Consider the following 25,419-nt stretch of genomic DNA (forward strand, 5'->3'; position numbering starts at 1 on the left):
TGCACCCTGAAAGGCCACGAGAGAGTGCTAGGCGCCTTGCTGAACATGTTATCACAACATGCCAGAGCAAGCCTTCAACCCCCACCCAGCTAACTATGAGTTATAACCCCTACAACTGTCTGAATCTCAACACCCCTGAATTCCGAGATACCAGTTGACCCCAGGCCTCGACCATAAACCAGACGACCATAAAAGATCTAAGAGAATGGTCACCCTATCGTTACTTTGAACAACATGATTTTCTAATGCGAGGTACAGGGAGGGAAAAATTATAGTTCAAAAGTGAGGGTGGAAGACTTGAAAGCCGGACGACGCAATAGGAATGAGTGAAATGTGTGCGAGTCACAGTGACCTCAAACCTCCCCCTGTACCAATCCATGATCATGCCAGGTGCCCTGTGTAATGATAGAGCAGCACTGCTAGGAAGAAGTAACTAATTGTCTTTTCGACCTTGATTCCCTGGAGGCAATGAGCCCAGCTGACCCCACGTGATGGAAGACGGATGGACAGAGCTGGGGCCAATGGCCAGGCATCCCCTATGGCGTAAACCGATCATACATACGGTCACACCAACCAGCTGTGCAGGTTTTTATTGTATATGAATGACACTGTGCCCTGTTTTAAGCTTCTGCTTGAATCCTTTTTGGGCAGAACGCTCTTGGGCAGCAGAGTTCTTTGCTGGCATACCTATTTTTTGTATAGTTAAAACATGTTCTCCTTGCAAGAATCTCTTGGCCTTTTTCCCCTAGCGGGCTGTATTTATTCTGGTGTGAGCATTAAGGGGCATGCCTTCACTTCTTATGGCTTTTGCATAAGACATAGCACAAAAGGAAATCATATAGTTATAGTCAGAAACACCAATGAGAGCACAGAGTTTACCCCAAGCAGATACACCGGTCCCGTAGCTACCCGCAGACTGCCTTCAAATACTTGCTACCATACACTTTGTGTTATCTATAAAACGTAACATTTTATCAGTATGATGTAGGTCTAGAGTTTGGTTCCTCCAAATGAGGGTTTTAAAAACTGGCAGCCATCCTTAAGAAGGAGCATAAAGTTTTAGTTGGGGGATGTGATTAAGTAATCAAATTTAAGACTGGGGAACCAAAGTGTTGAGTCTCATATCCTGGATTTGCCAGCGGACGATACAGTGACCCTGGAGAAATCATTTTACCTCACTGTATAGTACTCTGCTGCCTTCCGTGAGGTTTGCCTTCTCACATACACTTGGCATTGCTGCCCATTGCCTGGTCTATCTTCTTATGAAGGAACTTTGATTGAAGGGGTCCCAGACATTAGAGAGCAGAGCAAATGTCACAGGCCTCTAGTGAGAATGTTTTCAGATGTGCTTGTTTGGCACAAGAAATGGTTTGCTTTTTTATGCAATTTCAAACATGTTGATTACAACAGAAATCCCAGATGAATTAAGCTCACATCAATGAATACTCTGGTAATTGTGTACTTGCCATGATGACAGAGGACATACAGCCAGAATCATTGTCCTTTATCATACCATGATGCCATACGACATTATCAAGTTGGGTTATTAAGTGGTTTGTGTACTTTTCAAATCTGTTATGCAAAACAGGGTATTGCTTCAGTTCATTAAAGCCAAACATTCACAAATGTGTGTAGCTTGCTATATGGTAAGAACTGGGAAACAATATGTCAATTGCAGAAATGTCAGATTGGCTCAAGTCCCAGCTTCACCTCTAAACCAATATGTGTGGTCTTGGTTAACTCATTTAATCTTGTGATACCTAACCTGTCAAAATAGTCAGCCTCTACCAATTTCAAAATGTTCAGCCCCTAGAATGATTTAGTTCTCAGGGTATGCTCTTCAAAAAAGTCTGACTCATAGTTTAACTAGCTAGCATGTTGCTTCATGTATATATTAAGAGAGGCATTGATATATTGCACACCACAAAGCCATTTATTTCTTTGCTGACTAACAGAATCCCCCCTTGAAAACCATAGCTCTCTTCATCTTGCACCTTTCTGGTAGCTTCTAATTCATATCCAATATCTATAATTCTATGCAATGGCATGTATACCTTCCTTATTGCTTCCAATTTGTTGAGCACTTTTACATTCTGTGAGAGTGCTAATGAGTCCTCTGTCTATACTGGGGAATATTTATTTATTTGTGTTGGTTACACAGTAACCTTTGCAAAAGTTAAAAAATATTAGCAACAATTTAAAGTATAAATTCATACAGAATAGATATACTTACTTTTTTTTTAATACAGCAATTGTAAAGTTTAGCAAAATTTAAACATACATAAAACAATAAAAATAATATCGCCATCATATGACTGTAATTCCCGACATAAACTTTTTAGTTTGCAGCAACTTGATGTTCAGCCACGTGGCACTTGGCAAGATTTAAACAGGTACAGAGTAGACGCAGATAAGCAAATGGGAAAGTATCCAGCATATATCTGTATCACCTAACCTAGAATAGCTGCAGTTCCAAAATCTCTTACAGCACATAACATTTGGATAGTTAGTAAGGTTTACTTAAAATGAGGATTTTTAGGTTCATCATCGCCCTTAATTAAGTAATCGTCCTTTATAGTTCCCCCTTTGGTCTACCAGTTTGCAGGTGTCAGCTAAGAACCTCACCACAGCCATCTGCAAGTTTACCCTGCAACCATGCATCATTTCCGTCCATAATGCATTTAGATCCACATGATCAGTGCTGTGGGCAAATTCACTAAAGCATCTAATACAGTCAGATCTCAAGACCACACAGTCAATCAATAGAGGTGTACGCTTTTCTGTTGTATCTGCCAAGTTACAAAATCTGCACTGGGACACGTTCGCGTTCTTTCTGTCCCTAATGTCCTTAATTTCACCTGTTTCCAGCCCATTGAATCTGAAGTGCGTGAATTCCTGCCTCCAGTGTCTGTGCAGGAATTTTGCCAAATAGGACTCCATATCCCCCAACATTTTGTAGTGGGATACGAGCTGTCCATATAGTTTAAACCTAAGCCCCTTTTCAACGGTGTTGTTCCAATCAATTAAGTGCAATAGTTTTTTCACCTTCAATGGATTAAAGATGAGAAGGTCGCGAGTCAACCCCACTTTGTCCAGAATTTCATGGCATTCAGTTTTCAAAACGCTACGGTGTAATGATTGGGGCTCTCCAGAGTGCAAGATATTTCCCCTGATATCATAAAGGGTCGATTTCTTGCTAGTGAGTAACTTTCTATAGAGAGAGAGTCGACGCCACTCCACCACATTGACCACAGAGCGCAGACCAAGTTTGTACCGCACTGCGGCGAGCGGAACGGACGTAGGGAGACATCTTACAGCAGATTTCAAAATTCGGGAATCAAATTTGTAAAGTTCCTCTCTACACCACTTTGGAGCAAGTTCTAAACCATAGGTAAACTGAGGTATCGCCTTACATTTGTAGAAGCGCAGACAAGGCAGAAACAAAAATGTCCCATATCTTTGATCAATACGTAGATCGGCACACTCCCAGACCTCCACGTCTTTTCTTGTAGAATTTAAAAAGCAAACCACCAGCATCAGTGCCCACGCGCTGCCTAAAGACAAAATGGAAGCTCTATAGAACATTATTTTGATCTGCCCATTAATGGATGTGCCCCAGGACCAGACCAGCAAAGATCTTAGTCTGCATCCAGAAGGCCGATAGGTTTGTAGTTAGAAGGGCAGCCCCTATCGCCCTTCTTGTATATAGGGACAGTATACAATATATATGCCAGCTTTCAGGAATACATCTATCTAGTCATTACTATGTTTTTAAACAAGACAAAGAGAATTTTGAACCAGAATTCCGTATTGCCTTTCAAGACTATGTTTGCGAGTCTATTAGGGCCCAGTGCACGAGAGTTAGATGCTTGAGTAATCAAGTTTTTTATGTCATCCTGAGTAAATGTGAAATGCTAAGGGGAAAACCGAACTGCCATAGGTAAGGACCATTCCTTTTTTGAAGGAGCGTAAACCGCGCCAAAATGCCCAGCCCACAGCTCTTCTGAGATGGAGACGGATTGGGCAGTTGATTGATGTAGATCCCTTTTATTAATCAAGGCCCAGAATTTCCTTGTAGAGGCGTCCCTCACACCTGATAACATGATCTCACCGTCTGCTTGATACAGCGCTGCACAAATATTTTTCATGCAATTTTTCCATTTGTTTTTACCGCTTTTTATCATTTGTATTTGCACAGTCTGCGAGCAGGACAACGTTAGCTAGTGTCCTTGACAAAAACACATAGGGCCTCATTACAAGTTCTCCGGTCCGGACTTAACGCTGCCGGTATAACCATACCGGCACCGTTTCCGCGATCGCCAAATTATGACCTATGGACCCGGAAATACCACCACTATAAACCGCCACCGCGGAGTCAAGGCACCCGTAAACTTCGCCTGCACGGAAACCCTCCCGTTACCGGCAATATAAAACACCGCGAGCATTACGAGTACCATGGACATGGAAAGACCGCCACAAAAATAGCGCAAAAACCGACCGAACATGACGTTAAACAGTGCCTGGTGATCTGAATCAGGCCACAGGTGGACCAAATGAGCCCAGCTGGACCCAGCAGGCCACTGGCAGCCTACAAAAGGGCCACACCCAGGCCAACTCCAAACAGAACTATGCAGGCAGCAGCTCTAGTAGCATTGGGACTGGGGCTATTGAACCAACAGGCAGCACTGCACCTGATGGCAGTAATGGTGCGGAGGAGGCGGAGGCGGAGGCGGAGGATGCGCAGGCGCACTTAGCAAACCCAGTACCCATGCCAAACCCTATTGTCCAGCCTGCAATACCACGCATCAGGGCCTCACCCGGGAACCTGACCCCAGGACAGATCCACACATTATACCGGCTGGACTGTCCAACAATCATGTACATCACCACCACCACCACCCCCTCCCGAAGGTGGTGTCGGTACTGCATTTTCACCGGAACTTATCAGCACACAATTGGTGAGCTGCACGGGCTATCACAACCCTGTTTCTCAAAAATATTGGTAAAGGTACTGGATGCCCTGTTGCGCCATGTGTCTGAACACATCGCCCTACCCCATACCCTTGCCCAGGTCATTGCCACCAAGTTGGCCTTCCATGCCATTGCAGGCATGCCAAATTGCATAGGTGCAGTAGACTGTACCACATGCTATCGAGATGGTGTACCGCAATAGGAAACAGTACCACTCACTGAATGTACAGATGATATATGATGCCGCACAAGTGATAACACATTGCTGCGCACGTTTCCCGGGCTGAACACATGACTCAATGGTTCTGCGGAATTCGACATTGCCACAGTACATGGAATGCTATGCTGGACAAAGCACATGGCTATTGGGTGAGTTCAACTGCCAAAGCACAGGCCCTGTGGAAGGGGGGGTGTGTGTCCAGGGTGTGTGTCCAGGGCAATGACCTATGTGAGTGGGCTGCTATGACTGCACATGCATCAACCCCCGCCCATTTAGTGAACAGTCAGCACAACCCACACATCACAAAGCTACACATGACAGGTTGCCACAGTGTGCCTGTACACACCCAGCCACATGAGACACACAACCGATACTACCACTGTCCCATACACCTGGAGCCACTCATTCCATCCACCCCCAATATGCACCACTGCCCCCCCAATTCACATGATGCCTGCACATGAGACATCCTGCATCGACAACATCATCACAGTCAATTGATTGACTCCGCCATGTGTGTACATCACTGCACAATGCCATACTTACCAAACACTATTTCCTGGAGGGGCAACTACATATGCACATCAATTTGTTGGTCAATGTCCAGATGCCAACCTCAATGACAATGACACGGGAATGGTAATAACCCACCGGTCCAACCACTGCTTGGCACATATGGATGAATGATCAATGACACAAGATTGCACTGTATGTGATGAAGACATGATACAACAAACACTGACATGTCCCCCACATCTACATCCCATGTAGGTGATGCTGGATATGCACTCAAGCCATGGCTGATGACGCCTGTATGGAGGGCAAGGAACAGGCATGAGGAGACATACAACAGGGCACATGTCCGCCCACGTGGCATGATTGAGAGGACATTTGGACTACTGAAGGCCCGGTTCCGCTGCTTGAGCAGATCTGGCGGGTCATTGCTCTACAGCCCAGTGAAGACGGGTAAAATTACGCTCGTTTGTGCCATGCTGCACAATCTGTGCTTGCGCAGGAACATTCCGCTACCGCCAGACGCAGAGGATGAAGATGGGGATGAGGATGGGGATGGGATTGCTCCACCTCCTCCTGGGGGTGCACAAGATGGACAACGAGCACGGGATACACTAATTCGCATTTACTTTTGAGAGACTGCACATTGACAGCATTGCATGGATATGACGATGCCAGTTAATAAATTGATGGACTGAAAATGAAATGATGGATGTCCACTCATGAATGATTTTCTCAATGATAATATATTTATAACATAACAACAGGGAAGAAGGTGCATTGGGTAGGGAAGCTGTACACCCGTGCCCACCCACCACCCAAACGTACCCACCACCAACCAGGCCCCAATTTACTAACCCCCTAATAGACCTCCCCCACCACCCAAACGTACCCACCCCATTACACCCTTCTTGTCCATGTATGTGTCCTGCACTGCCAAACACACATGGCATCATTTGCATGTGCGCTTCTGCGCACGGGCATCCATGCCTGAGGGCCCTGTTAGGCGACTTGAGCGCCTCCTTGGGCTGGCAGAGGTGGAGCTGGATGGAGTGGTGCTTGTGGATGGCACTGTTGCTGGCATAGTTGGCAAACATCCCAGATATGCCTTCTGGGCAAGCAACATGGACTCCGCAATGCTGGACGTGTTGGTGTTGCCCTCCCGCACATGGCATGCCAGGGTCACTATGGTGGTGGCAAAGCGTCCAATTGACCTAGAGAGCAGACGCACAGATGCACTGTAACTCTCCCTCTTCAGCCTGGACTCCTCCAGATGCCTTTCTACTAGCTGGGTGAGGGTGGCCTGCTGGTCCTCCATTCGCTGCATGCGGGCATTCAGCTCAGCCATCGAGGGGGTTGGTGACCTCATTGGACTGTGTAGTGATGGTGGGCTGAACTGGAGGTCTTGGATGGATGACAAGTCATCCAGGTTGGGCACCTCACCCTGTGGCCCTACATCAGACTACAGTGCTGGGGCACTGTTGTCACTGCCTGCAGCCTCCTCCGCAGTGCAGATGTTTTCAGGGGTGGGTTGTGTGGGCATGATGGGTGGGCGTGGCACCTGTGCGGCAGCAGGCAGCGTGGAGATGGTGGTGTTGGCTGGTACATCCGTACCAGATGCAGCTGGTGGCAGAGTTGCAGAGCAGCTAGCGTCTTCCTCCTGGGCAGGGGTGCTAGGTCGCCCACGTGCAGGTGCACATTGCCTCGCCTGTTGGGCGTTGTCACTGTCACTTGAAATGGCTGTGGGGACATAGAGGGCATGCTATTAGTTGTGTGGTGGTATCTGATGGGTGCATAACATGCATCAGACAGGTTGATCAGTGACCATTTGCATTTACACGCATATGACTGTTGACGGCCATGTATTGTACGGGTGTCGCTTATTGTCTGGGCCATAATTGGGTCCTTTGGGGCACTCATGCACTGGCTGGGGGGGTTGTTAGTGGGTCCTTTGGGGCACTCATGCACTGGCTGGGGGGGTTGTTAATGGGTCCTTTGGGGCACTCATGCACTGGCTGGGGGGGTTGTTAATGGGTCCTTTGGGGCACTCATGCACTGGCTGGGGGGGTTGTTAGTGGGTCCTTTGGGGCACTCATGCACTGGCTGGGGGGGTTGTTAATGGGTCCTTTGGGGCACTCATGCACTGGCTGGGGGGGTTGTTAATGGGTCCTTTGGGGCACTCATGCACTGGCTGGGGGGGTTGTTAATGGGTCCTTTGGGGCACTCATGCACTGGCTGGGGGGGTTGTTAATGGGTCCTTTGGGGCACTCATGCACTGGCTGGGGGGGTTGTTAATGGGTCCTTTGGGGCACTAATCTACTGGCTGGGGGGGGTTGTTAATGGGTCCTTTGGGGCACTCATGCACTGGCTGGGGGGGTTGTTAAAGGGTCCTTAGGTGCACTCATGCACTGGCTGGGGGGGGTTGTTAATGGGTCCTTTGGGGCACTCCTGGCCTGGCCTCAACAAGTACTCATATGGCATTGAAATGTGTGCACTTACCAGCATCTGCAGGTGGGCTCACTCCTGCCTCAGCATCCCCAATTCCATGGATGGCCTCAAGGTGGAGGACACTGCTGTAGCGCTCCTCCCATGTCTGCAGCCTCAGTGGTGAAGCAGGCCCTCCACCTGTGCCACTGCTGCGCTGCCGGTGTGTTGCAATCAGGTTTCGCACCCTCAGTCTGAGGTCGTCCCACCTCTTGTGGCAGTCCTTCACGTTCCTTGTTGTGATGCCCACAGCTGTGCACTTGCATGCAGCTTCGGCCCACACTTCCTTTCTGCGCTGCTGTGTTGCACGCCGTTGGTCAGCGCTAAACAGCATTTCGGCATGCTGCCCTATGTGGTCCACTAATACATTGAGCTCCGTCTCGCTGAAGCGCTGTTTGCGCTGTCTCTGGGCAGGGATCCTGGCTGCCATGCTGGTGGTCCTTTTTAGCTTCTCAGTGTGGAGATTTAGCCTGTGCTGACTTTGGATGGCAGTGGATAGTGGTTTATATAGTGGCCGCCTCTCTCTTTCCAGTTTTCACGGTCATGGTATTTCCGCTTCTATGTTCATGAGGACGGCGGCGGACACGGTTTTTACACTGCTTGTGGGGGCTGGTATGTCCATTTCCATGGGGGTTTACGTGGCGACGGTGACACCGTTTCCACGTCCGTGAGGTACGCACGACCGACAGGCCGTAATCGGCCGCTCTTCCCGCAACCTTGCCGACGCGGAAACTGTAACACCGTCATCACAGAATCACCGCATTCCGGACCGGAGAACTTGTAATGAGGCCCATAGTCGATAATTGAGGAATGAATTCCGACTAGGTATAAGAATTAGGAGAGTCAGCGATTAAGTCATTAGCACAAAGCAAACCCCAGTTTTTAAAGAAAGTATGCCACACGAGCCCCTGTGATTTTTTTTCTTGTTCTGCCTTTATTGCCCACCACATGAGTATTCATGGAGGGGGATTCCGGGCCGTACCCAACGGGATATTGGAATCCCACTCTCTGCAGATTTCCGCATTTAAATCACCAGCAATTATAATAAGCCCAGAACATAATTCCTGGCAGTACAGGATAACCAAATTCAGCAGTTTCAGGTCTTCAATTAGATTATTCTCTGGAGACCAATAAATATTAATAAATATTAATAAATAAATATTAATAATCCGAATATTAGTGATAGACGTTCCCAATTTTAGCTCCAGAAGGACGGCCAGGGACCAATTTGATATATTTAAACATTTAAGTATTTTCCCATCAATGTCGTACTGACTGCAAATATCGAGCTTCCTCGTAAAAACCGTAAAACCATCCAAAACTTCTGCAGAGGTTAACCAGGTTTCCTGAATACGCAGCATTACCAAATAAACAAACAAAGAGTATCCACGAAGTCAGGTACACACATCTGGTGAGTTCCTAAAATACCAGGAGCCCCTTGAATTCCAAGATAACAGAGTTCTCTGTGGGCTGGTTAGGTATTCTCCTTAAAAGCCTGTTAATTTGAGATAGACTCTCGGAGGCTCAGAACTAGCCACCTCAGATGGGGATCATGTTCTGTCCCAGGCCCTCGAGACTGTGCCATTCCGCACTGGGGGACTTTGCAGTTCTTTTGTGTACCTCCGCAAAACCCCCAGCCCATGGATTCAGAAAACCTGGACTATAATTCAATACATCATAGCCAAATTTGTTAAAAGCCTCTGCTTCTAAAAGTACTGCACCATAGACAACACAGGAGTGGAAAACAATGCAAACATAATCAAAACGTTCGGGGTGTATACAATCCACCAGTTTAATGTCCCCTGATGAAATAAGGGACAAGCCGGGAATTTCATTAAATAGTGAGAGGATCCTCCACCGATTTAGAGATTCTGGATCCCCTTATGAAAACATAAAGTGAACACTTGGGTCATCAGGATGGTGTGGTTGTCTCCATAGCACATTCTCAAACTTTCTGTTATGGAATAAATTGGGGGCCCTCCCTGGATCCCCCCTCTGGCCTTCTCCCCCGTAGAGTCTGGCCCCAACATTTTCCAAACTTGCCACCATAGCAGCCTCCTGGGTTTCATTTGAACTCCTAGTAAAGCCGGCGTCCCCTCCAAGCACAGTCGTGCCAGGGCACTCACTGGCTATCAAGGCCAATGAGTAACGCAGTGCACCCCCCAATTGATGCTGAGAGTCGATTTTGCCGATAGTTTCCAGTGAAGCCCTATTTTACAATACAGGAACCCCTGAATCATTTCCAGTTGAGGCATCTTGATTACGGGGCACATCCCCTGGGACCCCCGAAGTTTGAACCAGCATAGGTGGGGGGGGCTTTTAATGACAAGTGCAGAACCGGCCCTACTCCATTTCTCTCATTATTTCGCATTAAATTGATCACTGGATGTTGGTACTGCAATGGTGAAGCATTTGAGGGTATTTGAAGGCGATTGAGCAGCGACTGCCTAACAAGAATTTTAATATCCTCTGAGGGGGAGAGATTAACCGGATTTTCATCAGGGGGGCAACCCACCCTATCTGCCACGTTGGCATCTCCATGGATTGTGTCAAGACTAGGGGGACAAACAGGGACGGAATCCAATGTCATGTTCGGGGCTAATGATCTTACAGGAATGTATTCCAAGGGTTTTGTCGGAGCAGTTAAAGAAATAAGGTCACCTTCCGTCACAGTAGTTCCATCTGGCTTTGTGGACCTGCCCTTCCTTGGTATGAAGTTTCCTGAGGCTGCCACATTTACATAGGGATTTTGGTTCTTAGAAAATAACTGATAAGTACCAACTCCTTGTTTGGGGCCGGAAGCATTTATTTCCCCGTTTCTTTTATTTGCTTTTTTATTCGTTTTTTTGCCTTTGTGACTGATGGCTGCAGATAGTGAATCTGTGGCGGGTCCATATTCCTGCCTTGTCCCAGTGTCTGTAGGCACCTCAGTATATTCCACTATCACCACCGCAGCATCAAGGTCCTGTGAGGCCAATACTTCCTTGTCAATCAAATTACGCCATGATCTGCGTGAGTTTTTTTTTTTACCCCCTTCTCAACCGGCGGCTTACATTTCTTTTTCCTATTCCTGCCTTTCCTGGAGGGGATTCTGGTCAGAGCCACAGACGCCGTTCCTACCGACGCATTCCTCCGCACCTCCAACTCCACCGGGACCATATCAGCCCCCAAGGTGGCTTCGGACGGCCCCACTGGCAGGGTAGAGGTGCTGGAGGAGCCCTCTGGCAGCATCGACAACTGGGCAGGCACGACCTCCCCATCCTTATTCGGTCGCCCCTCATTCTCAATTGATTTACAATTGGACGGGCCTCTACAGACACCCTGCTCTCCTAGGTTCTGGATTAGTAATAAAACCATCAGAAATGATCTCAGGCAATATGTATTTTCCATAACCTCAGTTAGAATACTTTTTCCAATTTCGTGGCCACCCAGCACATCCTCATTCGGGCCAACCTCTCTTGGAGGTTGGGCTGAAGAGACATTCTCCTCCTCGAACCCCAGCTGATCCACAACGTGCTGGGAGAGAGCCATAAAAGAAATTACCCCCTCTGAGAAGATCAATGGTGTATCAGGAAAAGCATTTTCCCAAGCAGCGTCCACAGGCACTTTTTCGCTACAGCCTCATGGTTACTTTCCACAGGGACTGCAAAAGCCAGATCAGACTCCATCAAAATCGGAGAAAGTTCCCCTCCCACCGGGCCCAGTTTAGTGATGTCCGTAATTAAGGGTGGTGAGGGAGGCGATGGTGGAAGTGGCATAGCCAAGGCCCGCCTCAATGTGGTTTTTACTGGGGTAAAGACTAGTGGGGCTGAAAGAATATAATCATACATGCCCTTGCCCCCACATTTGCTCATACTTGAGCGTAGGAAGGGTTTCATTCCTCACTAATTGAATAGAGAATTTCACACAAAATACGACCTTCACTTTGCCCCCAATGTAGGATGTTATTATCTTGCCCCCATAAGCTGGCACACACGTTTTTCTTAAAGGAATGGTTCGGTAAAAAATGTTATTGTCCCTACGGGTCGGCCATGTGTTTTTAAGCCTAAGTCGCTCGATTTTAGAAACATTTCCTATGGACCTTACCCGGGTTTTCCTCCATTAAACGCATGCAAAAACAGTCATCAGGGAGCTGCCATTTTGTGATAATCCTATAATTTCCCCCATCACCCTGGCTGACCTGCTTTTGCGGCACTAAATCATATCCCCCGCCCCTGAGCCTGTCATCAACAGACTCATACCGCCCATTTCACAATGCCAAAGCACGTCTCGTGTCAACATTCGCTGCGCTTCAGCTAATGAGGTATCGCCATGGAAATGGCAGGACGCCTCTTTCCTCAATAAGTATAAACAGACCGTTTCACAACGCACAGCAGCAGATTTTCGATTCCATTCCTCTCTCTGTGTTACTTTGAGTATTCTGTGACTCGTTTCTGTGCTGTGGTCAGCTACCTTCGTTGCTTGTAGCCCGTGTGAACAGATACCAGTACCACCGCTATAAATTATTTTAGTTTGTTTAACACACAATGGCTACAATAATGCCCTACATGTACGAGCCCGAGTATAACGAGGAGGAACTACTGGAAAGGGAAACACGCGAAACCGATGGGGCTTTGGACAGCAGTTGGGAGGACGATTCAACAGCTGAAGAGCCTGGACCTAGTCGCATGGACGGTGTTTCCACCTAGTGCACATGCAATCGGTGCGAGCTAATGCCGACCGAGGAGGAGAACTGCTGCTGCTGTGAAAACTCGGGATGCGTGGCCTACATTTCGGAAGGCGAGCCATGACTGCAATGCATCACCGAGCTGCCAGACTTCAGGGCAGCCTGCCTCACAGGTCCGTGTTGAGGATAATGATGGTGCTTATGCACGAACTTCGCGCAACTGTTCGTCCTCGTAATCCGAGTAACGAGTAAGCATACACTGCTTGTCATGCCACTCCTATTTCATGGTCTTCTACTATATCCAAAATTACATATACATATCATTGTAACGCATGAAAGTCGTTCAATAGTGTGCCGTGTCTAGATAGCATTTGTACGAGCAGAATGCCATTAGTTACAAGAATTGTCCTTGACAACAAACGTTTATTAAACTTATCTAGTTCATTTAAAAACAGTTTGTATCATTCTTTTTCACAGGTGGTACCGGCTGGTGGCCTATCGTTCCTTTACATGGTGGCTTCACGGGAGGCTTCGACACCGCGTTCGAAGAGTAATACTCGCCTGTGCCATTTGTACCATAAGAGAAACGTTCCCGAGTGACAGCTGTCAGTACAGGGGATTTTCTCTTACTGTGCTGCAACCTGACCTGTACAATGTGTAAAGTCTTGTATTTTTGTGTCATCAAAATAAGATACAAAATAAAACACCACATATATTTTAACAACGGTTGTTTCGATTTTTTTAATGAATCAAGTGTGTCTCCATTCAAGGATGGACGTCAGACATATGTGCTCCGAATGGGTGAAGGTCAGGTCGCTGTGAAGCAGGGTGGTCACTATCTAAGCTAACATAACATATTCTCAATAATGCATGCACTAAATAACACTTGTTCAAAGTCTTTCAGTCGGTTATGTCTCTATAAAAGTCACACATATATCTATACTATCAATCAACATTGGATTATACAGGCCTTAGGTTAAGGGTCTTGACCACTATAAAACACTGTTTGAAGTGTGGGTCTGTGATCACAAGAATCTTCGGTATGTGGCATTTGTTATTGATAGGCAACGATATACTGCAGTAGGGGTCTAATGTTAGTTGGGAATCTGCTAGGTGGGCATCATGGCATGGTCAGTGGTCTGGCACATGAATAGAATACCTTGCAGGGACACAGGGTCAGAATGGCAGTAAGTTTCCACTGGCGAGGGTGCGTGGGCAAGGACACGTTTGTGGAGATGAACGAGCTATGTGCTTAGTTCAGGCTGGTTCACATGCAGGACAGTGATCTCAGAGGAAGAGTGATGTGTTACATTTATTAGCTGTTGCAAATACCTCTGGAGTTTTCCAGTCAGAGTGGGAACGAGGGTGGGGACCGTGTGCTCTGCGCAGTGAGGCCTGGTCACCAAGATGGAGTGGAAAGGGGGTACAAAAAAGGATGCCCCGTGTCCTGCTCAGTGGTCCCATCTACGCAAATGTCAACCAAATTTAACATCACATAAGGGCAAGGGGCGAACTCACTACTGGAGGCACTTGGTCCGAGTTTCTACTGAGAAGTAAAGGATGAGAGGGGCCTGAAGGCCCCTCGCTCCCACACACTTGCCTGCATGCCCACCGGCCCATCCATCCCACCCCCCTCTATCAAAGGCGGTTCGCACCCGGGGATGAGCGCTGGCATGGGGGGCTGTCACGGGCGCAAACGGCCAAGGTGCCAAACAGCATGCACACTTCAAAAGGTATCCCACGCCCAGGGGCCATCGCTCACATGGCCTCCTCAGATCCCGTGTCTCCAGGCAGGCCTCACCTGAGGCCGGCCGCCCCCCTGCAATCCACATAAGTGTGTCTCCATTCAGCAGTCTTCCTGTGCCTTATCTGCACGCCCAATGGCCTATCCAACCCACCCCCCTCTATCAAAGGCGGTTCGCACCCAGGGATGGCTCTGGCATGGGGGGCTGTCACGGGCGGAAACGGCCAAGGTGCCAAACAGCATGTACACTTTAAAAGGTATCCCACGCCCAGGGGCCATCGCTCACATGGCCTCCTCAGACCCCGTGTCTCCAGGCAGGCCTCCCGTGAGGCCGGCCGCCCCCCTGCAAACCACATAATACCACGATATACACACGTCATTCATTCACAAACACACACCTGTTTCTAATACTTTATAAACCACTTGATAAGTCTCATGAGAACATCTTTGTGCTTTGCAAGTCAACTCCTGAACCTTGTACCTGAGAAGCACTGAGATCTATGCTAATCTGCTCGTCGTCGTGCTATCTGCGACCGCTTTGAGTAAACTCGTCAGTTTGCTACCTGTGGCCATCTACCTGTTCTCCTGCAACATACAGCTCGGCCTACTGAATCCAACTGTTTGTTGGTCACGGTAAGGCCATCTATCCGAGTCATATTTCGGTCATTTTTACATTTCTATCTATTTGCGATTACAGTACCCAATAGTGCTATGGTCATTGGTCTCATTGCTATTGACTTGAGTTTCAATTGTTATGCTATCAATAGATCTATTTATTTTCATCTGTGTCAATTGTCATCGAATTGCATCCTTCGGGGGTCCAGTCTATAATGTAAGCATGTTTCCTTTTCATGCAAGACAGAACATCCAAGAGACGAGTCACATGTTCAGAGTTTAGTCACATCATTTAAACATTTTCTGAAACTTATGCAAATACTAAGCCGCACATGATGAACTGGTATAGTTCCGGCGACCAAAGCAAACCTTGCATTGAACATGGTATGGTTAATTTACTTTTTTATGACATTTTTATTCATCAATGTTTTATAATAATCTTGATATTTACTTTTCAGAATTTTCAACAATGCCTGCCTGTTCGATTAGCGGTTGCCCTTCGAAGACCCATGCTAAATCTGAAGGCACTACAATGCATGCATTCCCGAAAACTGTTCATCGAATAAGAGAATGGGTCAGACATTGCAGATATCCAATGGATGAGCTGGAAAGTAGAGTCCAACAAGTCTTAGAGGACAAGAGGGGTGATCGATACCGCATCTGCAGCCGGCACTTTTCCTCGAACATGTACGCCACATCTTGGGTAACAAAGAAGAATACACGGCGAACAACACGAAAATTGCTCGCAAAAGCTATTCCAACTCTATTCGTCCACATTCCGCCACTGGTGAGTCAAGTGTCTGGATTTTGCTTTAGGCCTTGCGGTAGTGTGTAGGTAGCCAAATTGATTAATTGATATTTTAGGTGTTTTGTCCCTTGTAATACTCCCTTGTAATACTTTCGAAATTGATATGAGTGTATAGCTTTTTGAATAATGACATTTATCAATAAATTATTTTTCATTTTTATAACCCCCAAAGGAAATCTATTTATGGGCAGAGGGAACTGTACTATATTGCGCATTTTCAATGGCATTATTCTCAAGTATTCTGTCGGTTTACATGGCAATTTTTTAATATTTGCATTTCATTATCAAACAATAATTTACCTTTACAACTGCTTGACTATCCACTGAATCTGAAGCAAGAACATTCTACATCCGTAACGTGCCCGCAGTTATCAACCACTTCTAGCGCGTATCAGGTAATCATACTTGGCTATTCCGCTACAGACTTGTTTTATGCATGTCAAGTAATAGTTTTTATGTATCGTGTGATTATTTTACCAATTGTTTGGTTAGTGCTTTCCAATTGATATACACCTTAGTTGTCGTCCCCTGGTGTTTGTTTTCAGTTATAATTAGTGTTATCCATACTTATGCAAGTACTGTCTTTCAGGGAGGTGCTGAAGCGTCCACCACATTGACAACAGCCCTAGATGTTCTTCAGCAGCACGAGGTATGGATACTGACAGCTCCATCGACCGTGATCATCAGGACTGGAACACTTGTCGTTTGATTGTTCTACACCATGTTTCATTTGTGGTTAGCCATTGATATGTACCTGTGCGGTCGACCCCAAGTGTGTGTTATGTTTTCAATATTGTAATCCTTACTAATGCAAATACTATGTTTCAGGCAGTTGTTGAAGCGTCAACCCACGCACTTGATGCGGAGCCTGACATTCAAGTAATTCCCAGGGAAGCGGGACCATGCGGATACGAATCGGCGCAACAGCTTTCGGAAGTGCGCACCACATTTACAACATCCATAGATATTCTTCAGCAGCACAAGGTATGGATAGTGACAGCTCCATCGAGCATGATCATATAACGTGATTCCATTTGCTATACTTTGTTCCCTATTAACGCAAGTACTGTGTTTCAGGGAGACGATGGAGCTTCCACTACAATCACAAGATCCCATTTAGATGATGCAGATGTAAAGAAATCGGACAAATAAGTCGATTAATTCTGATCATATTTAAATATTCCTTGATTCTTTTAGACAATGCAACATTTGTGGTTATCTCTTTATATGTACCTGTGCTGTCGACCCCAAGTGTGTGTTATGTTTACAATATTGAAAACCATACTAACGCAAGTACTGTGTTTCAGGGAGTTGCTGATGCCTCCTCTTCAATGCAATCATTCGTGGCAGTCCATGCAGAACCAGAGGTATGGATACTGACAGCTCCATCGAACTAGGTCATCAGAGCTCGAATACTTGTCGTTTGATTGTTCCACACAATGTTTAAATCGTGTTTGGCTATTGAGATGTACCTGTGTGTTCGTCCTCACATGTGTTTTATGCTAACAATATTTTGATACACAGTAATGAAAGTACTATGTTTCAGGGAGTCGATGGAGCCTCATTCCGTGCTGTCTATGCGGATATAGAAAATATAGTCGTTGCAGCGCAACAGGAAGGGAAGAGATGCGGAAACGAATCGGAGCTACAGCATGCAGATGTTGAAGATCGAGTCAAAAAAGTTGCAAAGAAAAGAAACAAAAATAAGGTTAGTTACAAACAGTTCATAACTTTAGAGCATTTTTTGTGCTGGGGACTATTTTATATTTTTTTCCAGTCAATTGTACTATACTTTATCTTGTGTTTAAACTGAACATCCCTTTTCCAATCTATCCTCTAGTTACCCGTGGGTGTCCGAACTATACATACACAGACATTGAAGCGAATGAGAGATGTTGCTTGCCAGACCATTTACACTATGGAGGAACTATTAATTCAGACGCCGTATGTTGAGACTCAAGATGCTCATGTCCAATGGCCAGAACATGAAATTAATGTGTCCGGAGAATCCAGCAAAGTTGTATTGGACCATTGCTACAGTGCGACCGCACCACCACAACAACATGATACTGGATGTATTGAAGATAGCTCTGAAGTAGTCGCAGATCAATTCACACAATTTACACCCACCAAAAACTGCCACCAAAAGAGCTGTCGACATTGTTGAAATCACAGAGAAGGAACCAGCAGCAGCATTCACCGACGCATCAGGACTTGATAGCAGCGATATTTATTTCAAATGTGGTGATATGTCCTCAACGTCACAGGCCGAAACAACTTTGACGCCGGATGACAGTCTAATGAATGAGGGCAAATACATAGTATTCGACAGTTGTTTGATGAATATTATAAGTATGCTGAAATGTGGGCATTCCGTTAGAGGGCAAGTATGTGGGAAGCCATTGATTCATGTCACTCGTCAAAAAAAGGCAGTAACGTCAAAATAAATGCCGCCTGTAGATTAAATCATACGTTCTCATGGTCTGCACAACCGATGCTGGGGAAACTGCCTGAAGGCAATCTACTGTGTGCAGCTGCATCACTTTTTAGTGGGTCCAGTTTTAGAAAGTTAGAGTCTTTCTTTCAGTTTGTGGGACTCCATTTCATTTAAAAAACGCAGTACTACAAATACCAACATTAGTGATGCTTGGAAAATTGAACAATTGTCTCTAGAAAGTACATTCGAAGGCAAACGATTCAGGTTAGCCGGTGATGGACAGTGCAACAGCCCTGGATTTTCTGCCAAGTACTGCACCTACCACTTTCAGGACATGGATAGTAAGAAAATTGTGAGTTTGGTGGTCGTGCAGGTAACACAATGTACATCCTCAGTGGCCATGGAGAAACTAGGATTTATAAAATCAGTGGAATATCTACAATCGAGGGGAATGCACATCGACCTCATAGCCACGGACAGACATGTTTCAATTGCCAAGACAATGAGAGAGCAGTTCCCACATATTAAACATCAATTTGACGTATGGCATCTTGCTAAATCAATCAATAAGAAAATCTCGGCTGCAGGGAAAAAAAAAGGTTTGGAAAGTAGTTCAGAGTGGTCCCAGTCCCAGTCCCAGTCTATCAGCAACCATCTTTGGTGGAGCTCCAAAACTTGTGAAGGGTCAGTGGAAATACTACTTGAAAAATGGCAGTCACTGATGCACCACTGTACCTACGTGCACCGCTGGTCAGAAAACCTACATTTCCACCAATGTGAACATGGCCCTTTGTCCTCAGTGGAGGCACGGAAGAAGAAGTGTTTGATTCCATCTTCACCGACACACAAAGCCATTGAGAAGATTGTTTTCGATAAAACTCTATCAAGAGATTTGAGTGGACTGACAGAATTCTGTCACACAGGAGGTTTGGAGGTGTTCCACAGTATGTGCCTAAAGTACAGGCCAAAGCGCTTGCATTTCAGCATACAGGGCATGAGACATAGGACTCTACTAGTCGTCTTGGCCCATAACGAGAATCTCGGCCGTGAACAATCTAGGACTACGGGTAATGTAAGGATGCCTCGCTACACTAAGGCCTTTTCAAAAAGAGGTAAGCAATGGGTGATCAAACCAGTCTATGAGGAAATGGAGTTCGACTTTGTCAAAAGCCTTATTGTTGCTGTATTAGAAAAGCACAGATATGGAATTTTGAACGTTTCTGTGCAGAGCACTGATCCATTGCCACCAAACATTGCCACTGTGCCATGTCCACCCAAAGGAGAGCTGGTTGTGAAGTACAAATCCTGGTTTAAATAATTGTAATACGATTTGTCTTTTTGTAAATAAATGTTATTGAACAGTGTACATACAAAGTATGCTAACCCTAACCCCTACCTTCACCATCCTGGGTGGCGAACAACCTGGGTTTCATCTTTGAATTCTCTCTCTATTCACCTCATATTGCTGACCTTGTCTATATGTGTATGTATATATTTTTGTTGATGTAACTAAAATGTAAATGCTGCGCACTGTTAACCGAGGGGAGGCTTGCGTATTGCAAATAATAAAACAAACAAACAATACATCTCACTTTCAACTCAACTCCTGGGGTACTTTTTACTTTCCCTGACCTTCCCCCAAAAATGAAATGTCTCCATAGTTATGGTTCTTTGGGGCTGCAAAGCTCGCAGACAACGAGGACAAAATTGGGGGCCTTAGAACGCGCCAAGCGAGCCGTTGCAGATGGGAGAGAAGCCAGTTCGCATTTGCACATTGAGGCGCAGTACATAGATGGCTTCAAAACTTAAAGTTCTCACAGATGGCTTTACTACGGGATGTTGCAAAGAAAGAATGTATGCTCATTTCTAGTGAAGGTCAGCGGCTTTGATTTTCAGCTCGCGGCCTGAAGAGGCCCACAACTCACACTGGCTGTATAAGGTTCTATTGTTTTTGACCTTGAGAGACAGGGACCATGCCGAAAGAACTTCATTTGAAGGGGGAGTGCAATAACGTAAGAGACGATAAGGCAGAAAATTCTGAAACTAGACCGAGTTTCATGTTAGTTCAGTATATGAAAAATCGTTGTCAAGTGGGATTTACGGACTGCATTACACAGAGACACAATGGAAATTGCAAATATAATGTAAGTAACTCTTTAGATGCTTTTATACCGGAATGAAGAATTAATGAATGGATGCATGAATAAATGAATGAATTAAGAGCTAGGAAAACGTTTGTGGGATCGTCCTTGTAGCGGGCACATGAGCATGCAGGTCCACATTCCACAAGCATGTAGACAAACAGTTGTTTCTCAATGTGTGCTAACCTCGATTTATTTTGTTACTTTTCGCATTGATTTTAGAGCCGAACATACTCCATTGCACTATCCTTGCAAGCAAATAGTTTCAGATCGGCCGTAATAAATAAAATGAATGATATTAATAAAGATCGGCTGGCGAGACTAATTATAATTTTTATGTTTTAAAAACAGGTATTTCCTACCCTACTGCTACTGCCACCAGTTTCAGACCCCGGCAGATGGCTTCTTCAACCGCCAGCTGCAGCTTCTTGTCAACAAATGCACCACTTTGACGATCTTATGGGACGATCGCCAAGGGCCCATATGCCCTTATGCGGTACTAACGGCTAGAAGCAACATATCAACCTTTACGCTGGCCTAGTGCCTAGTTGATGGAACAGCCTTGCAGTTCACCGTGCGACCAAAGTGCTTCTTTTAACGAAAACCAACACCCTGTGTACCATAAAGGAACAGCGCTTGACTCACGATAAAACAGAACCGTTTTTGCGGATAGAGATAAAAGAAAATAAATGGCATTCCGAGTTAATTTGGCAATTGCTGAATATTCTATAAACATTTAATGTCAAATAAATGTACTTTACCAAATGTACCGTGTTGCTGTTTGATTGTAAAGTACAGTTTCATATTCCGAATTGTGGCGCGCTGTGTTGTGAGTTGATCTGTGTTGGTTTCCGGGTTCTGTGTGAAGTCGCGTAGAAGACGACTGGGCACGTTTGCCTACGCAGCACAGTAACGTCACAGAGAGAGGCGGGGAATATGAATGTTTTGATAATGTCAGGCTCAGGGGCGGGGGATATGATTTAGTGCCGCAAAAGCAGGTCCGCCAGGGCGATGCGGCAAGTGATAGGATTATCACAAAATAGCAGCTCCCTGGTGCCTGTTTTCGCGTGCGTTTAATGGACGAAAACTCGGGTAAGGTCCATAGGAAACTTTTCTAAAATCGAGCGACTTAGGCTTAAAAACACATAGCCGACCCGTAGGGACAATAACATTTTTAACTGGACCATTCCTTTAAGCAAATTGTATGTATGTATGTATTTAATTTTTGTATAGTGCCGGTAGCCCGCGGGCATCAGGGCGCTTGTACATAAAACGCTGATACTGCAAGACGGACAACAAGTACGAGACGGACGATGAGTACAAATAGCTACTGCCTAAAGAAAGTCCCTGAGAGATGGCCTTCTGAGGAGCAAGCTTATATTAGTGCAAGTAGACACCTTTATGTTAGAAACAATCAAAGAGGAAAAGATAGGGGCCACAATGTGGGATGCATCTGGTGAAATAAAAATACAAGAGGCACAGATAGTAATCAAGATGTTATAGAATCCAGAAGCAGCTTACTACCTATCAAACACGGGGCTGCTGTTTCAAGGTAGAGGCCAAACTGCTTCAAAAGTCCAGGGAGTAGACAGCAAAGTTTCAAGGATGGACATAGCATGGAAAAAAGGGGAGCAGCGTGAATTAATCAATCCGGCCCTGCCCGCCACCAGCATAGGCGCAAGCGGAACGTGCCACGGCCGCCCAGCTGCATAGCTGTCAGCCACTTCTGCTGGCACTTCCACTGTGCACGCGCGCGCAGCCGTATTTTTGTGGTTCTTGGCAAAAGGGGTGGGCGTCTAATAAATATAACAAAATAGCCAGTAGTAGAGTATGGTAGTAGGTTCCAGTAGAGTACATATTCTTCTTTTTAACAGGGGTGTGTAAGCATACCAAATTGTCCAAAAAGGAAAACTTCAAAGAGGCAGAATGCAGATCGTATGGTCAGAGACTCCTTCAGCCGTCAGCCACTTCTGCTGGCACTTCCGTTCTGTGCGTGTGCTTGTGCGTGTGCGCGGCCGTATTTACGTGGTTGTTGGCAAAAGGGGTAGGCTTCAGATTGTCCAGAAAGGAAAACTTCAAAGAGGCAGAATGCAAATCGTATGGTCAGAGACTCCTTCAGCCGTCTGCCACTTCTGCTGGCACTTCCGCTGTGCCGGGAATACATACCTTTTTCATGCGGCTACTGATCAGTGTCTTGCATTTAAGACTACACTCTCCTCCTGGCTGCTATTTTTAAAATATGTCCTGTACATATGCTAGTACACAAGTACCCTTGTCATGGTGTTGCCCTTGAAATACCATTTGTTTATTATTCTGGTTCAAGCAAGTCTGAAGAGGACAAGGGGACTGGAAATTAGCACCCATGCACATTTTCATTGCTGCTTGGCAGCATATCAAGCTATGGGTTGTCATTGCATTGAGTTAGGGGCATGACAAGAGATTATGGATCTCTTAATTTCTTTGCTTCTCACCTCTCAACGCATCCTTATTTGTACGGTGGCAACTGGATTGGACTGTCACCCTCCCACTTTATTTTATTTTATTTTATTTATTTATTTGTATTGTGCCAGAGCCCGCAGGCATCAGGGCACACAACATAGACACAAGGAATGGGGACACACCAGCTATGTGACGACATTTAACATACATGATTCAGACAACGGTTGACCAGAGTGAGTTGAGGATCATTTATCGGTACAGTAAAGTTTTTACTCTCTATCGAAAGGAGCTGTAGGAGGTCTCAAGTCTGATAGTCAATGGGAGATCATTCCATATGGTAGCCGCTATCGTATGGAATGATGGACCCATGCCGTTGGTTTTCTTGAACTTGTTCGTTTCTAGCTGTCCCTGAGCTTGGGATCTAAGCGCCTGCCTTGGTACATACATGGGTCAGCTTGGCTTTTAGGTAGGCAGGAGCTGTGCCGTAAATACAGCAGTGAGACAAAGTCAGTGTTTTGAATTGAATTCTGTCCTGATTTCTTCTGTCATTGCTGATATGGTCAGATTTCCTTTTGCCTTTTATGATTCTTACTGCATGATTCTGGATTTTCTGAAATTTAGCAATTTTTATTTTTAATTTTTTTATTTACTTGTGTATAATCATAAGAGACAATGATTTTTACAAGGATGATCAGAATCTGAGCTAGCCGCGTGTGCTTCTGCTTTCGTGTGAGTATGCCAGCTCGCACATTCCGTTGCAAGAAGTTATGGTCCTTTACGGGTTGACCGGACTGGTCAGGCCCAGAAGAACTGAATGTGACTGTGGGTCCGAAGGTCAGACCTTGCTACACCAGAGGAGGTGCTGTCTGTCTCAGCGAGAGGCCGTGTTTTCACCTGCCTAGTGAGAAGATTCTATGGCCTTTATTTTTGTGAAGGCAACTTCCAGTAGTTTGCATGCCGCTACAGCCCAGCGTGTTTTTTCACCCGAGATGAGACGGCACCACCACGTGTCTTCCTCCACCAACACTGAATTGACCCATAAGGGTTCCAAATAGGCTACACATTCTGCGTTGAGAGTGTGGCAGTTTAGCAGAAGATGGCGAATTGTCTCGATTGCGTCGTCGGATTGACATAATCTGCATGTGGTTGCCGCGGCCAGGCTTCTTATCGCCATGATTTCTCTGGTGTGGAGCAAGTTAAGCCTTGCTCTTAGGAAGTATGTTCGAAGATTTCTGTTTGGAAATTTTACACAGTAGGCCAGTGGGCAGTTGAGCCGGTTGAATGACGGTGGCAGATGCTTTAAGAATTTGATCGCTCTGGTTTGGTCGGCTGTGGTGATCCAATCTTGATTTTTCAATTTTTGAGACACTCTTTGTGGGTTGGTTTTCAGGTCCTCTGTAGAACATGCCACTTGTTCCAGATTGTTTGCTTGGCAGGCGATCCACTTCTTGATCTCCGAGCATTTAGTTGATTCCAGTTCTTTGTTAATGATGTTAAAGATTGGAAGACCGTCTTGAATAAGGGTCTTTCTGAAGATAGCCATGGAGGCAAGGCTGACCGTTGCACCCAGCGAGAGTAGGCCCAGGTCTCTTCTGATGGCTGCGATCGGGATGGAATTCGGAAGACCCAAAGTTGTCTTCCAGATGTAGCCTTCCAGCTTAAGCCATATTGAACTAGGCATATTAATGGTGGCGTCCATGCCGTAGGTTAGTGCGGGGACTACTTTGCCTTTGTAGAAATTGATGACGGGCGTCCAAGAGAATTTGCCGAATTTGCGGTCAATCATCTTCATTTGCGTGGTTAGGTTTTTTACTTTCTCCCAGAGATGCAGTTGCGTTTTTGTCTCCTTTGGAGACCCGTCGATGTAGACTCCCAAGTATTTGAAATGTGGGACGACTTCAATGCTGCAATTATTCACTGACCATGAATACGCTGATTTCTTCGGCTGACGCTTCTTGGCCAGTATCATGATTTTTGTCTTACTGTTGTTTATTGTAAGGTTATTGACAGCCATGTACTCTGCCAGGTTATCTGGCTGGCGTTGAAGGCCTATTTGTGTCTGGTCTAGAAGGATCATGTCGTCCGCATAGAGAATACGGGACAGGACGGTGTTACCCAGCTTCGGAGGAAAGCTGCGGACCGTCACTTCAGATTTTTGGAAGTCTCCCAGGAAAGCAACAAAGAGGGCCGGCGCCAGCGGGCATCCTTGTTTCACTCCTCTTTCTGATGGAATTTCTTTGGTGAGAGAGCCTTGGTTGTTCAAGCGGACACGTAGGGATGTCTTCGAGTGGAGAGCTATGATCGGTTGGAGGATTTCGTCTGGGCAGCTCCATCCTTGAAGCTTTTTCCATAGGCACGTTCTATCGACTCTGTTGAAGGCC

Source organism: Ambystoma mexicanum, chromosome 9 (assembly GCF_040938575.1).
Source record: "Ambystoma mexicanum isolate Mex_15411 chromosome 9, UKY_AmexF1_1, whole genome shotgun sequence".
NCBI lineage: Eukaryota > Metazoa > Chordata > Amphibia > Caudata > Ambystomatidae > Ambystoma > Ambystoma mexicanum.